The sequence below is a fragment of the Ischnura elegans genome, chromosome 4, assembly GCF_921293095.1.
Source record: "Ischnura elegans chromosome 4, ioIscEleg1.1, whole genome shotgun sequence".
Taxonomy (NCBI): domain Eukaryota; kingdom Metazoa; phylum Arthropoda; class Insecta; order Odonata; family Coenagrionidae; genus Ischnura; species Ischnura elegans.
Window position 1 is genome coordinate 38,712,423 of NC_060249.1, and position 9,518 is coordinate 38,721,940.

Here is a 9,518-nt window from a genome sequence, read left to right on the forward strand (position 1 = left end):
TGGCCGAGTAAGCTTTCCCGTTTTCTTCTCCTAGTTTTCACAGTATTATCAACTTAGTAAAAATGGATAAAAACTGGACGTTAGCATCAGAAAAAATAAGCTCCAGAGGAAATGTCTCGTCTCGTACCACGGAGAGACCAATACTCTGGATGTTCGCCCAACATGGCGCCCAAATATGGATCGTGGTGCTACTGCAAACAATGCCACAATCCCCGTGATCCGAAATCGAGCCCTAGGGATTGGAAGCTAGGATTACACGGGGTACACCGACCCGATCCCACCCGTACCTCACCTTTGCCCATAAAGATATCCCCTCTCCGGTTAACGCGAGTTTCACAGAGCGGCCAGCTGCGCTACTCATGCCTCGGACATAGTTTAATCATACGTTCCATCATGATATAATATGCAATATATTCTACCAAAAATTGGATCCATATATTTAATTCGGAGATTAGGAGGCAAAGAGCTCCACTAAACATCATGCCTGTTTTTAGGGTACCTTTATTTTTTCCTCATGCATTGGACAGTAAACATAAAATATTGGATGAATATCACAAATTATGAGATCAGCGAACATAATGATAGCAATTTTTCTAAATAAAAAAGCAAATATTCTCAACAAACAACTTGATTCTGGTATCAAAAAAACTCTAAACGATATTGTACAATTATGATGTTGTTAGCAGGCATTAACGATCATTTCACTAATCTAAGAAAAATTTACAACTTGCTATCACTGCCATTTTAATACACAATTCTATGGATGAATTCTTCTCCATGCATAAAGCCATCTTCTAAATAGCGTTAAATATACTTCAAGCGCTGGGAATCAGTAGTATCAGTAGTATGAGGCAGTTCACCTTATGGAGTTCTAGCAAGCAGCGTTATCGCCCTACCGTATTTTGCCGTATTTACTTTAAAAAGCCACATGGACATCATTTTCGTCGGCCATATTATGTTTTTAATTCTGAAATTAATGGATGAAATCTCTTCCGTCTTTGAGTAGGAACCCAATACTATTATATTTGACATCGCAAATGGTTCCTTTCGCGTAAAATTATGTTTGTATTAACGTAATTACTGAAGATAAGTACTTCTAATGAAATATTCGACTATTAAAAAAATTTCTTCCACATTTTTCATATTAAGGCCCCGGGTACGATACGAGCGGCGGGCGGCGAGCGGCAAGCGGCGTGAGCGGCGCCGCTCTGATATCGGTCCTCATTTAGTTGCGTGTAAATCTATTGAGGGTGGTTACGATACGTTTGAGCGGCGAGCGACAGTGAGCGGGGCCGCCCAGTGCCGCTCATGGTTCCAAGTCCAGACCGATTTCTTTTCAACTGCCGCTCGCCGCTCAGTAGACTCATCCTTCAGTGTAGTTGGAAATGTAAGCGGAGAAACATCAAAGTAGTGAGAATACGGCCAAGCAAAGGAAGACTGAAGTTAGAAAAGGTGAGAAACCTGAGCGGTTAGAAAATTGCCGCTCGTATGGTAGCCACCGCTGCCGCTCGCCGCTCGTATCGTACCCGAGGCCTAACAAATTTTATGAAGACGTGAGGCAGCCTAAAGGGATAGCTAATACAGTGCTTGTCTTTGAAGCGAAGGGCTCAGAATTCAAATTCGCATGAAAGCCTTTCGACAACCCCTTTTAAAATCCGACTTACGTTGCTACTATCTGATTGTTGAACGCCATTGCAAATCTCAGGTGGCCTCGGGAAAGCGAACCTCCCCCACTCGCTGAATTTGTGGATTTAGATGACGAGTTGTACTCCAGTTTAACCCATTCGGGTAAAAAGCTGGCGATTTTCCCGCCTGCCTCGATTTTCCCGAGCCGTCAAATTGCTGGCTGCGTTGTTTTTGTTGCATTTAAAAAAATTCTTCATAAGTAATGTATAAATATTATATTATACCGAAAAAACTACATTCATTCCATAAAAAAGCAAGACATGAATCATTCAGTGAAATTTTATTCAGATTAAAATAACGCATACATGAAAAATTAAAGAAATTATAGAGAAGTTTAGGTCCAGGAATTCCATGAATAATTAAGAAGCTGATGGGTTAACCAACTAACTTAGGGTAGATGGTATCAACTTCATATACCGAATTATGATATTTCGTAAATGGCATATTTTAATGCAGCCAACGAAGCCAAAGGGAAAAACCTGCTTATAATTACTACGGTGGCGGCCTCGGTGGCGGCGGGGTAAAGTTCTCGCCTGCCAAACCAAAGGTCGCGGGTTCGAGTCCCGCCTGGGTAAGTTACCCTTATCCGGGGCATGGATGTTAGTGAACGCTTGATTATTAAATGTTCTCAACCCCAATGTAAAAAGCCGTACAGTGCTGTTTTCGGTGGTGTGCGAGATAAATAAATAAGCGTAATCCATCGAGAAGGCTTATACGTCCACATGCGAATTAACAGTAGGATTAAGAAACAAAGCAAATTGACCGCTCGTCACGGTAGTCGACTCCATGGAAGCAGCTGCGCTGCAGGAGGATGAAGCTAATTCGTCCGCCGCTACCTGGATCATAACAGCAGCGGTTTCGGGAGTCCTAACGGTCGTGACCACGGAGGGGGTGAGGTCGGGCACCGTTCCAAATTCCCTTCTGCGGCGAAAGGCGCGCTTTCCTTGGCGTCATCGCAGCAACGCAACGCGCTCAACGACGCCCATTGTTGATGCGACGGAGGACAGCCGGCCGGGAAGGAGTTTGGGTAAGGAAGGAGATAGCGAGGAAGAAAGAGCCATATCCGCGGTCTCCTTGCTTCCATTCCTCGAATTCCGCCTTCGACGAATCTACCCCACACATGGAGACAAAAACCTCTCGCATTCCACACGAAAATTTTAGAGCACATCTGATTTTAAATTTGGATCAGGAAATAAGCTGATTGAAATCCTGATCAAGTTTTAAATCAACCTGATCACGTCTATTCCGAAATTAAAATTCGAATCAAATTAGATTAGGTCTGCTAAAATTAGATCGGAAGAGATGCATCTCCTGATCAGACCTAATTAAGATCTAATCAAGATTATTACCAAGTTCTAACCATGATCAGACATTTTTCATAGTAGGTACCTGATCTGACTTATTCAGGTGTGGTATATTCATGACAGCCTTTATTTAATTATTGAATTCTCGATGAGACCTGATAAGGTTTGATTTAATTCCTGACCAGACCTTATCAAATTGGATCAGATTTAATATTCATAAATCAGACTTTATTTCATTCCTGATCATAAGTTATCAAGTTCGATCAGATAATTCCGTGCGGAATCCCACTTTGCCCACTGAATTCAAGTTCTTTTGTGACGCTCCGTCGTAATGGTGCGGGCCAGTGGTGTCATGGTGCCGGAACGCGACGGAACGCCGTTCCGGCTCTGGCTAATAAAAGGCATAAGTCAGATAAAACTTTATCAGTTTTGTAGCCTCAAAATTTCTAACATGCATAGTCGCACCAAAACAAAAAAAAATGTAATAAAACGTAAATAATAACTTATAATAAAAAAACGCAGTAACATTTCACTTCTAAAAAATTAAGGAAAGTGCGTTCCGGCACTGATAATTTTGCCATGACGTCACTGGTGTGGGAAAGATAAACCAAATGCACTTCATTCAAACTTTTGGCACTCATTTTTACAAAAGTAGTAGCATGAACGATTTCCTATGACTATGTCAACGCAAGTAATCATCAATCATTCAACAGAAATTGAGTGAAATTGTGGCGGCCTTGTGGGTTAAGCGCTGGCCTTTTGATCCGAGGGTCCGTGTCCCTAACCCGGTGCAAAGCCTTTGGGCATCCCTAAAACAAAAAGCCTTGAAGTGAGATGTGGCCCAGGGAAAGGAGCTGGAAGTGCGTTATCACACGTCTGCAGATTAGTCTGGGGTTATCTTTACCCTCACCTATCCAAGCAAAACCTTAAGGACAGTTTACACGGTACATTAGCGCCTTAATGTACCATGTAAAGTGTACCTACGAGCTAAGTTTTGAATGCATTATCGATTTTGGCGGACCGAAACGGAACATGTACGAATGCATGAACCAAATTAGAACAGGTTCTATTTTCTGTTCATGCATTCGCACAAGTTGTGTGGTTACACAGTGCGTTTTGGCGGTCATTCTCGAGTTCATATATTTCGACATTAACTTATACGGGTTAATGTACCGTGTAAATAGGCCTGCAGGGTTGAATCACTAAGCGACTGACCATGTATGTGACTAAAATTAATTTTTTTGTGAACGTGGATGGGATAAGAAAATTAAAAAATGCACAAGGTCACAATTTTTCCTCCATTTCGAGCTAATAGATATATTTCTCCACGTCGCACTATTTTTTCCGATATACTGCATAATAAATATATTTCCCTGATGTAAACAAGGGCATCTGTTGATCATACCTTCAATGCATATACGACGGAGGAGAGCTGGCCGCCGCGCCGGCTGGGAAGGAGATAAGCGAGGGAGAACGGTCCTTGTCCGCGGTCTCAATTCTTCAAATTCCGCCTTCTGTGTGTCTCTCCCACGCATGGAGACTTCCCCTCTCGTTTCCCGCGGTAAAATAAAAATAGAATCCCGCAGAATAAAAATTTCTAGATGACGCTCCTTCGCGACGGCGCATAGTGGAGTAGTTGACCCCAAGTCATGGCCAAAAATATTTTCCATTCAGGGACTCTCATATTATTATTAATAACTTATCCTACCGGTCATCGTATATTTACATGGATCATTTTTTCGAACACCCCAGCCTGTCTACCCGGCCAACTTGGATTCCTCTCATCAATTTACACAATAGACCTTTCATCCTACGTATCTAAAACACCTATTCCCTCTCTTCCCCTCCCTCATTAATTGAATTTCTTCCCTCTAACTCTGTTTTCAGCATCCCCTCCCCACTTAAAACTCGCTCCATCCAATTCTTATATCTCCTTCGTAGCTCATATAGCTGCTGCCTCTGCCTCTATCCACCCACCATATCCAGTACATCGCCCTTCTCCATCCTCTCCTTCCGCTTCAACCTCTCCGTTCTTCTCCAAACCCACATCTCGAAAGCCTTAACTATTTTCTCTTCCTCCTTCTTGAGGGTCTATATTTCAACACCGTAAAGCGCTACACTCCAGTTACACTCTTCATCATCATCATTGGTCAACAATCCTAGGATTGGTTTGACGCAGCTCTCCACTCAGTTCTCCTATCAGCTAATCTTTTCACACCTACGTATTTCTTCTCTTTCACATCTCTCTTTACTTGTTCCATATATTTTGTTCGAGGTATTACACTCTTAACTAGTCTTTTTTTAAAACTCTTACAAAGCTATCCTCTCATCAGCTCTTTCCTGTTCATGAACGTGTACTTTGCTGACGCTATTCAATTCCTGATATCCGTACACTGTATCCCTTTTTCCCTGGTGGGCTATCGAGATAGGTGAGTTGTTCTATTTGCTCAAGTTTTGGCCCATTTAATTCTATTTTTAGCCTTTCGCATTCCATGCTAGCGATACTCTAACAGCAACACCGCACAAATTTAGTCTCACATACTGCGCGAAATTCGTCGAAACATCCTCAATTTTTAATCGTAACGTGAACCACACCAAAAAAATGAGTATTCGCGGCAAAACTTTTAGCGTAGATCCGAGAAGAGCGAATCGGACAAATTAATGCTAAGAAATCAGCAGTGAAAACACCTAACTTTGATTTTAAGATGAAACATGCCAAAAATAAAACTTTGGCATCAAATTTGTTCGCTCTGAATAGGAGAGGAGAGAATACTAAGTTCAGGGCGCGCAAACCATGTTTGATTCACCCGTCAATGAAAATCGGCAAACCAAAGCCAGAATCGATTCATTACGAAAAACGATTTTGAAATCGGCTTCAGTATTAATAAGTTCCATCATCTACCTAACAATGTATCTATTTTAATGTCTTTAAAAACTTAAGATTAAAGAATTTGAATCACGTTCACCCAACTCCTCCGTCGTCGAGGAGGTATTCCCCGGACATAAAAATATAGCTAAACATTTCCCTCATTATGAAATTAAAACATTACATAATATTCCTTTCTGAATTATTTTAGGCTTTGAACTCCTTCGAGTTTAATGGCTCATTATTAAAACACGGCTGATATTGCAGTCAAAAATCAATTAGACACCATAATTTAATCGGAGTTGATTTTTCGTTTATGCGCATGTCATTAGCACACAAAAATTAATCATAACGTCTTAACTTCCATAAATTTTTAGCTCATAGTTCTATTTACCACGGCCGTTCTATTTTGTCTGATATCGCACATTTGAGAACATGATATACCAAGTTTCATAAAGACATCTGGACCATAAATGCTACGGATCGAATTTACAACCCTTATTATTATTCGAATATACATTAAAAAAGAGTATTTTTGCAAAATAAATATTCTTTGACAAAAGACATGTTAAATCGTAATTTGTATTCATTCATTGCTTACGCAAACAGGCAAAATCATTAGAACCAATGCATATTTTGGTTTTTGAATGGAATCCAGGAAGCTGTATCAGAAAAGGTCCAATGTTTTAGAACTACAGTAGTTAAACAAGTAAAACAAGAGCATACTTTGAAAATTTCTCGAGAATGTCAGAAATTGGTTTTTCGGAGGAACGTTGTTTATTCTGTGATTATTTCAGCACAAAATTGATTTTCCAGTTAATTTTTAAATAAAAAGAAATGGAATAATTTGATTATGGATGAAACTAATTACTGATGACTGGAAAGAAAGAATTGCTGTGGGAGAGAGGAAAGACAACAAACGTTGACGAACATCAATATCAGTGAAATGGGTAATAGTTTCCTGTTTCTGCTCTCTCATTCCTTAATTCATTGTATTCCGTCGTATGGGGATAGTGCCTTCTGAATTCAATCATTTTATTATTTGATATGAAAATAGCTAAAGTTTTCCATAATTAATTTCGAATTTTTACTGAATCAGAGAGGATAAAAATTGAATATTTTACTTGTTAAGTCACAAAAAATTGGCCTTATTGTGGGGCCAACAATAATTATTGTGCGAGTAATATTTTGTTTGATCAGGCAATTGAAGCAAATTTAATGAATGCTATTACAAGCAAAAACATTTTATGCGTAATGAGAGAGTATGCACGTATGAAATCTGCTGCTTTGGGTCGCTATGACATTACAAAAACATTACAATGATCAGGACAGTCAAACTACGCACGTTTGATGCTTGTCTGAGGAGGAATCTGTGTTCCAGTTATTACTTCAAAAATTTGCTATCTTGAAATAGGAGAATTTTTGATTCTACCTGGTTCGGTTTTTGTTTCCAACAAACTATCTTGTTCGAGAGCCATAATATTTCCATCGTCGCTATCTCTTCTATCGCGTTCACCCACGACTTTCTGGGTCAGCCTCTCCTCTCCCGCCGTTCACCGCTTCATAAACCTGCGGCGTTATCCAACGTTTTATCTATCCATCTGACTTTCAAAGTCTCTTAACCTTTTGTGCCGCAAAGAGCCGTGCATACGCGGTGAAAACCATGCGAACTCGCTTTGTACACATAACTGCACCTACATAAATACCCGTAATCGACAAGGTTAAAACACTGCAGTTTATGCTCACTTAAAATCTTATGTCAAACATCATTGAAGCAGCGCCCATTGTACGTTATACCTTAGTGTACAGTACTTACATTAATGTCAATCATCATGTATTCATAAGGATGAATCTACCTATCTGCCATTTTCCACATTAATAATATAAATGCTCAACGAGATTGACTCCTGGGACGTTAGTAAGGTTATCATTGAATGCCCACAACTCTAGATAAAAAAGCAGCAGATGGTATGTACTCGAAAAAATACCTTTTCGGAGAATTGACCACAGAATGCAATCTGATCATCTTTTTGTGTTTTTCGGAAAAAATGGCGAGAGTTAACCTAATAAGGTACGATTTTTTGTGCGGGAATTTCTCCATCTGTATTTCGCACGATATACGGAGACATAATATCGGGTGAAACGGTCGATGTATGAGCATTGCATTATAACAACGCTGTGTTAACGAGAACCAAATGCCGATGAAGAATTCTTTAGAGATTTTCTCAATCCACAGCTTAACTCATACAGCTGGAAATTATGCATACTTCGAGGAAAAAAGTAAGCAATTATATGTTAATGATGTAATAATGCATAAAATGAATGAAAATTAATCATATATGCCTCGCTATAATAAAAATGCCTTCATTTTAGAGGGATCGCAAATGATAACCTGGAGACAGTTCTGATACATTTTGCATTTGGGCGTTATTGCAATAAAACATTGAATAGGCAGCAGATACCACGTACCTTTGAATGATAAGTTACTTTTCATTATGAATTGAATGAATTTATGAATTATGTTACTTTTTTCCCAGCTTCATTTCGAGTCAATTGATATGGGTTCCCATTCTCTCCACATTTACCTTGAATTAATTGTAAGTTGACGATACATAATTCATCATTATCGTAGCTCATTATTCTCTCCGTACCCCCAAGAGGCCTTCTACTACTTATTATAATTAATGGATTTTTTTAATTGGATGGATGAGGCAGATACTTTGTGGAGATCCATTATGAGATATGAAGTGAAACATTTTGCATTTTCCACATTAAAAAAAAATTTATGTGGAAAGTGCAAAGTGTTTCACTTCATATCTCATAATGGATTTTTCCCAAAACCAGGAGATCATACGCCTTTCAAGGCATTAATACGAGCACTATCTGAGGATGCCTTATGGGAAGTGCCATTTATTTTCTTATGTCTATAAGTATCCTAGAAAAAACTCCACAAACATCAGATCTTTCAGTTTAATTTTCATCAATTCCAATAGAAATGTCAAAGCGTACTAAAATTCGATTAGAATTTTCAATTTTCTCAAAGTTTCTTGAATTCCATTGTAAATATTGATTAAACATGGAGAATATCAATAAAATACGGTCCGCGAAGTTCAAAAGCGCAACCAAGAACTGATTAGTAGGCCGAAGATTATCTTTGAGCAGCGACCATAATTTCACATTCAAACCCAGGGTTGAGGAAAAAAATAATTGAGCTAACCCATTGAATCACTGGGAAAAATTCTAGATCGTCTGACCAGAAAAATGTTTAAAACACAATAAGCTAATTCATTTAAGGAATTTTACGCAATTATGATTTAGAGTAATGGTATATTAAATTATTAGTAACGATATAATGAAACCCTAAAGTAAATACTATTCGAGAAAAGTTTGGTGACTATTCAGGCAGAGTATCGTCATCTTATGCAAGTCAAGAATATTGGCTACATCTCTGATCGTGAAACACTTCAATTGCTTTTATTCACAATCTTCAAACTATACCTAAGAAGAAATTACTTCCAAAGCTCACATATTTGCCAAAAGCTTAGAGGATTAAAGCATTTAGCATGCGAAACTGGGTAATTGGAAAACTGGGTAAAAATACATCTAAATACCTAAAATTCTATAAACTACTGGCGAGAATATATCAGAGGGATTTTTATAAT